This window comes from Tupaia chinensis, unplaced genomic scaffold, assembly GCF_000334495.1.
Source record: "Tupaia chinensis unplaced genomic scaffold, TupChi_1.0 Scaffold143602_1, whole genome shotgun sequence".
In the NCBI taxonomy this organism is placed as follows: Eukaryota; Metazoa; Chordata; class Mammalia; order Scandentia; family Tupaiidae; genus Tupaia; species Tupaia belangeri.
Window position 1 is genome coordinate 1,256,544 of NW_006203448.1, and position 7,202 is coordinate 1,263,745.

Consider the following 7,202-nt stretch of genomic DNA (forward strand, 5'->3'; position numbering starts at 1 on the left):
CCTGTGCTTTAAAAGCTTGGGCCTCCACCAGATCCAGGTGGCAGGTGCCTAAAAGCTGGAAATTCTCCTTCCTAAATATCACGGAAATGATCTCATATGAAGAAAACTTTTAGGAAAAGTCTTCCACAAACAGACACGCAGCTTTTCTCCTTATGAGATTTAAAACTCTGGGCGAGGCGTCCTCATTGGCTTTGAGATTTCGGCAGCTCCCAGACCCTGTCCCTTCCCATGGGCACACGGGTCAAGTGCCCCTCCCCTGGCCACTAGGCAGAGCATCCGCTGAGGGCTGGGCTTGTGCCTCCTTTTCTCCCCTGGGCCTCTGCCTCGGGGACATGGATCCTAGATCAAGGAAGGTCCTTCTCACAGAGGGTGGCGCGGAGAGCAGGAGAGGCTTAGCTCAAATGCCACCTCCTCCAAGAAGACTATCCTGATTCCCCTCCTGCTCTGAACCACACAGGACTTTACACATTGTTCTCATGATGGGAGGCAGCGCGGTAGGACAGTGGTTAAACAAGAGGCTCTAGGGCTAGCAGGTGGTGTGGAGGTCAAGGTGGCTGGATCCTACATGGCCATCTGAGGGGTCCAAGTGCCAGACTCTGCGGCTTAAACATCACACTGGGCGTGCGTGTGTGCATACCCAGAATCCTGAGAGGAGAATGGAGAAGGCATTGTGACGTGGCCACTTCCCGGGGGAGTGACTTCTCACCCTCTCTCTCTGGCGAGTACACACATTCTATACCAAACTTTAAAAAAAGAAAAGAGGTCTCAAGTCCGACATCAGATAGCAAGCTGGTTCTGCCGTTCGTGAGCTGTGTGATGTGGGCAGGCGTTCTGATGAGGCTGAGATGCGTGTTAGAAATCTACACGCCGGGGACTAGCCGATGGTGTAGGTGTTACGTTGCTGGACTCCCACAGTTCGAATCCATACCCAGTGGCTTAAAACTCACGCCGGGCGCGTGTGCGTGCGTGCCCAGCATCCCAAGAGGAGAATGGAGGAGAAGGGATTGCGGCACAGCCATCCCCCGGGGGGGATTTGCAGCTTTCTGTCTCTCTGTCTCTCCAGTGAGCACACAGACCCTTACACACACACACACACACACAAAGTCCTCCAGGGACCGGGTGGTGGTGCGAGTGACACACGGCACTGGGTGTGGCAGACAGCATGGGAAGGTGACATGTACGGCCAGAGGCCCTACTGAGCGCACCCTTGACCTGGCTGGGGCTGGAGCAGGGGATTGCACTGATGCTGGGGTCTGTCATGCGGGAGGCAGAGGGGGCTCCCTCTCCATGCTGCCCTGCCGTCCACTTCCCAGAGTGCTCTCTGGCCTGCCTTAGCACCCCTTCTCCTGGGCCACAGCTCCTCCCCACCCCCACACTCTCACCCAGATGAGATCTGGGGGAGGCCTCTCCCTGCTCCTCTACCCTCACTGGCCCTGGAAGTGAGGTCAGGCCCATCTCCCCTACTTGGTCCCACGTTGCTCAGCACCTGGTCCCCCGAGCTGCTGTTTTCCAGGCGTCAGAGCTGGGGTCATCCGGGAGCAGGGTCTTTGCCCTCTAGAGCCACCTGAGAGGAGCCGCCTTCTCTCTTCTGGTATGGCCCCTGGTCCTGCCGCCCCCCCCCCCCCCCACGTGGAGTCCATCAGAGGTAAGCTGTCTACTGCTGAAAGGGGCCTGCTGGCCTCAGGGGTGATCTGGCTGCTCCTTGGGGTGCAGCCCAGACACGTGTCCTGGGAACCCAGTGTCATCTGACTCTGCATCCAGCCACTTCCAGCTAGGTTTGCCATGGAGCACTTCCGCCCACCGGGGCTCTGGGCTTGCTTTCTTCGTTTGGATATTAAAAGCCACGAAGTCAAACCCAGAAGGTCCCTGACGTGGCCGTGGCCTCCTCGTCAAACGAGGAAGAAAGCGAGGCCCAGGGAGCGGGCCAGTCACCCCTGGTGCTGCTGGTGGTGAGGGGCGTGGCCCGGCCTCTCCAGCTTGCCGTTGTTTTCTTCGTCTCCATTTTTAAATGCCATATTCTTTCTCCATCCCAGTGGCTGCGTCTATCCCCCGGGCCTTCCGGGTGTCTCCATGCCCTCCCCTGCCGGCCCCTGTGCCTGCCACAGGTGATAACAGTGGAAGGTGCTGATGCCTGGAGCTGCCCTCCCTGGCGGACCTCGCCCTCCCACCGTGGAGCTCTGGGAGCACCAGACCCCTCCCAGCAACAGTAGCCTTGTAAGACTAATGGACGACCCGTGTCTAATTACCTTGTCCAGGGCCCAGTTATGCGATTAACATTCCAGGCTGTAAGCTAATGATGAGAGGAGCCTCTCATTTGCATAGCATTAAGTTAATTGCTAGGAGGGCTGGGCGGGGTGGCTGGCAGTGGAAGGATTCTCTTTCTGAAACACTAATGGCCGGGAGGCCCACTCACCTGCCCCCTCATTAACCCACAGCGCTCTGGTTACCTACAGGGTGGTCAGAGGCAGCTGGCCCGGAGATGCAGTGCTTGCGAAGGAGGGCGGGGCCCTTGCTGCTGGCTGCCCGCCCTCGCTGCTTTAGAGGCCAGCTTGTGGGCACCCTGGACAAAGGTCAGACCAGTCTCCTTCCAAGTCCTTCCAAGTCCTGCCAGTCCTTCCGTCAGGCCTGCCTGCGCTTTACCCCTCGCTTCGCCATTGCTCACCACCCAGCTGGTCCAACCCACGTTTCCTGGGCCCAGCGCACCACACAGCTCCAGCCACAGCTGCCCAGGAGCAGGCGCCTCGCGTTTGCAGACTCAGCCCAAGTGAGCCCCCCACTGCTGCAAATGGCAGTCGAGGCCTTCAGAGTCTGAAGCCCCCTTAGGGATCATCAGTCCAAGGCCCCGATTCTACCTGAGCAGCCGGGATCAGAGAGGCTGAGCGCAGGGCCCCTGCCCGGTGACAGGGCTGGTGGTTCCCCAGGCTGAGGGAACTGCTGCCTTTCCTGCCTGTGCGTTAGCTCGGTGGGTGCTCTTCTGGGGTCTTGACGTCCGTCGTCTCCTGGAGAAGCCAGCCACGGCCTCCCGCTGCTCCGCCAGCCGTCTGCCCACTCCTTTGGTCTCACTCACCCTGGTCTCCCGGGCTTCCTTCCCCAGGAGGGCAGGGGCTGGACTGTGCTCACTGTTAATGAGTGGGCGACTGAGCCGAGGAACTGTTCAAGTGGGATGGCCAGGGCGAACACAGGTTGTTTACCAGTGAGTTTTAAACACGAATCATTTTAGCAAAAAACTAAAATCACATGAGCGAGGTGTGGTAGCCCGGGCCGCAGTCCCAGCTGTGTGAGTGGCCGAGACAGGAGGGTCGAGGGTCAAGGCTAGCCTGGGCAGTAAAAGGAGACCTGTGTCTTAAAGGAACGTGGGCCATCCTCTATGGCCCAAAGAGTAACGTGCAAACTTCGGTGCCGGAAGCCACATGGCCGACCGTGGGTCTGGGTCCCCTGCAAAGTCGCCCTGAGACACACCAGGTGCATGCAACTTGCCCAGGATCCCGACGAGTGGACTGCAGTGTGATGAGGTGCCTGTCTCTCACTGCACATGTGTGTACATGCGCACACTACCATGAGCAGAAACTAGCTTCACAATAACTAGGAAAATATGGCCCTCCACGGTGGTGTATGCTGAGGTGCTGTGCTCCACGGGCTGGGACCCCTCAGGAGGCCCGGGCTTATTTCTGGTCCAGTCTAAAGGCCCGGCACGGGTACAGGGTGGGTACCTGTAACGCCAGCAGATCACGGAGGCTGAGGAGGGAAGATCATGGTTTGAGGCTGGCCTGGCAACAAATGAGACCTTGTGAGTCTGAAAGAGCCAGGTGTGGTGTGTGCACCTGTGGTCCCAGGTACTCAGGAGGCAGGAGGACTGCAGCTCAGTAAGCCTGTCCTTCACAGGTACATAGACAGGTCAGCCAGCCAGCCACAGCAACCTGCGTGAGGCTGGGCCACATGGGGAGCCCCACGGAAGGATGCGGACCAGACCAACCTGACAGGCTGTGGTCTTTCTGACCAAACATGTGTATGGTATGTTCAATAAAAAGCTGAACTCTCTTTTTGTACAGGGAGATTTTTGCTATAGGGCACGTACCTCGCTTGAGAGAGACAGAGAGACAGAAAGTGAGAAATCACCCCCAGGGCGATGGCCGCGCCACATTCCCTTCTCCTCCATTCTCTTCTCAGGATTTTGGGTACGAATGCACATGCACCTAAAGTGAGCTTGAAGCCACCAAGCCTGGGACTCAAACCACAATCCACTACGTGGGAGTCCAGTGACATAACTATTATGCCATCTGCTAGTTGCTAAAGCTAAACTCTTAAAAAACAAAAATGTGGAAGACCAAACTTAAACCTTGTAGAAGAACGCATAGGAAACTATCTTCTGATCTTGGGATAGAGAAGACTTTCTAAAACAAGACTCAAAGAACACATAACAAAAGAAGATTGATAAACTTGACTACCTTATAATGGAGAACGTTTATTCAGCAAAAGCTTCTGTGTAGAAAAAGACTGGAAGCCACATTGGAGGCCTAGGTTTGATTCCTGGACCAGCCTAAATAGGCAGTGGTGACACCTGCAGCCTGAGCTAAGTGGGAGGCTGGGGTAGGAGGATGGAGGCATGGCGAGAGCCTGCCAAAAAAGTCTCTTTCATTGTGTGTTTAAAAGAAAGGAAGGAGGGACCAGCAGTTAGCGTAATGGCTATGTCACTGGACTCCCACATAATTGACCACAGTTCGCGTCCCGGACCCAGTGGCTTAAAACTCATGCCGGGCACATGTGCGTGTGTGCCCAAGATCCCGAGAGGAGAATGGAGGAGAAGGGATTGTGGCATGGCCATCCCCCCTGGGGAGTGATTTCTCGCTTCTTGTCTCTCTGTCTCTCTCTGTCTGGCGCACGTGCCCTATGGCAAAAAACAAAACAAAACAAAAACAACAACAACAACAAAAAAAACCTCTCCAAAAAAGAAAGGAAGAAAAAAAAAAAACTTGAACAGGGATTTCACAAAAGAGGAAAATTAAAAAAATTTAAAAATGGCCAAAAAATAGAACAAGCTGCTAAACCTCATTAAAAAGTGGAAAATGGAAATTTCGATCATTAGTGGTTCACTGTTTAATGCCTACCTCAATGTCAAAGGTTGAAGTCTGGGGGCCAGCAGGTGGTGTAGTGGTTAAGGCGCTGGACTCCCGCATTGCTGACCATGGTTTGAGTCCCAGACCCAGCCCACTTGAAACATGCTGGGCATCTGTGCGTGTGGGCTCAAAATCCCGAGAGGAGAATGGAGGAGGAGGGATTGCAGTGTGGCCATCTCCCCTGGAGGGTGATTTCTCACTTTCCCTTTCTGTCTGTCTCTGTGGCAAGTACACGTGTCCTATAGCAAAAATCTCTCCAAAATGAAAGCAGTAAAGACGTCGAAGTCTGTCTGAAGCAAGCGCTGGTGAGGATACAGACAAGAGGGAAGCTTTCAGTTACCACCGGTGAAATCATCTGCTTGTAAATCCACCTGGAAAAGTAACACTCCACTGACGACGATTGTACGCCACGTCTCAGGAGATCCACGCCAACCTGGCGGCCTGGAGAAACTGCTGCAGCCTGTGTACACATAGCACGCCCCCGCGAGAGACCAGTGACGACGGACGAGGTCCTGGTGACCGCAGCGGAGTAGGCGGTGGGAATGGGCGTGGGGCAGCCTGCAGCACCGTGGAGGGATCTCGGAGAGGCAATGCAGAGCAGCAAAGCACGTTCGCCAACACCTCGAGCACGAGGCCCTTCTTGTAAAGTTCATAAACAAGGAAGCTGAGCAGTGTAATACTTAGCTACTCGCGCTGCGGGAATTCGTGGCAGAGGTTTTCTTTGCTTGTGGGTATAGAGGATGGGATTCCTTCGGCGTGTCCAGCTTGTTCCCCCACTATTGGGTGATGCGTTTCTTAGGCAGTGGGTTCACAGGGTTAATTTTATGATATGCGTATAAACAATGGAACATAAAATTCTTCAGGGAAGGAGTCTATTTTATTCGTGAATGCATCTCAGGCCCTTGACACATTTTTCTTTTAAATTGCCAGAGCACACGTGCACTCACGAGAGAGAGACAGAGAGAGAGTGGGAGTGGGAGAGAGCACCCCTGAGGGGGCATGGGCATGCCACAATCCCTTCTCCTCCACTTGGCTATCCTGCTGGGATTTGGGGAACACATCCCTGCACCTGGTGTGTTCTTCAAGCCACCAGGGCCAGGATGCAAATCGCAGTCGACCATGTGGGTCCTGGCTTCCTTAACCAATAGGCCACTAGGCTTAAATATTCATTCTCGTGCCTGGCATATAGTAGGTGCTCAATAAATATTTTCGGCCCAAAAGATTCTATGTTCTATCATTTATTTTACATGTAAAATATATCACATTTTTAAAGTGGAGGATACCAAGCTTTCTTCTTAACTCCAGACCGCTGCTCCTGGCCCCAGAAGCAAGCGCTGTTGAGAGGTCCGGTTCCGCTGTGCACGCCATGCCACATGTCACAGGGACATGAGACCGCATGAGGGGCAGCCCGCCCTGTTAGATGCTGTAGTCGAACTTCTGAGCTGTGATTTCAACATCAGCAAACTTGGGTCTCCGGGATCGGTGACGGTTTTTAACGTGCCGTGGTGCTTTTTTCCAAGGACTGCCCAAGGACCCCGACGGTCTCCCTGCTACACAGTTGGCCTCCGTGGCCATGTTTTCCACACCCACAGCTGTAACCCCTCGGAGTAAACAAGCTCGAACAAACAAATAAATAGAAAAGAGCGTGTAAAAGCGACAGGGCGTTACCCTGCCTCAGGCATTCCAGGGGAGCGGGAGGTGACGGGGCGTGCGGGAGGCTGTGCGTGGCTGGCATGCAAACACCGGACCATTTTATACGAGGCCTTGTGTCTGTGGAGGGTCCCATTGACACCGAGGGATGACTGTCCACATAGGCTATTTAAGTAGGCACGGGGCCAGCAGTTGGCGTAATGGCTATGTCGCTGGACTCCCATGTAGTTGACCGCAGTTTGCGCCCCGGACCGGGTGGCTTAAAACTCATGCCGGGCACGTGTGCGTATGTGCCCAAGATCCTGAGAGGAGAACGGAGGAGAAGGGATTGTGGCATGGCCATCCCCCCTGGGGGGTGATTTCTCTCTTTCTGTCTCTCTGTCTCTCTCTGTCTGTCTGGCAAGCACACGCGCCCTATAGCAAAAACCTCTCAAAAAA

The 7,202-nt window shown here is 54.7% G+C and overlaps 1 protein-coding gene across 6 annotated transcripts in view; it reads left to right on the forward strand.

Moving 5' to 3' along the window:
* Positions 1 to 7,202, forward strand: part of AK8 (adenylate kinase 8) — a 147,421-nt gene that overhangs the window by 100,605 nt on the left and 39,614 nt on the right. The window lies entirely within an intron of this gene.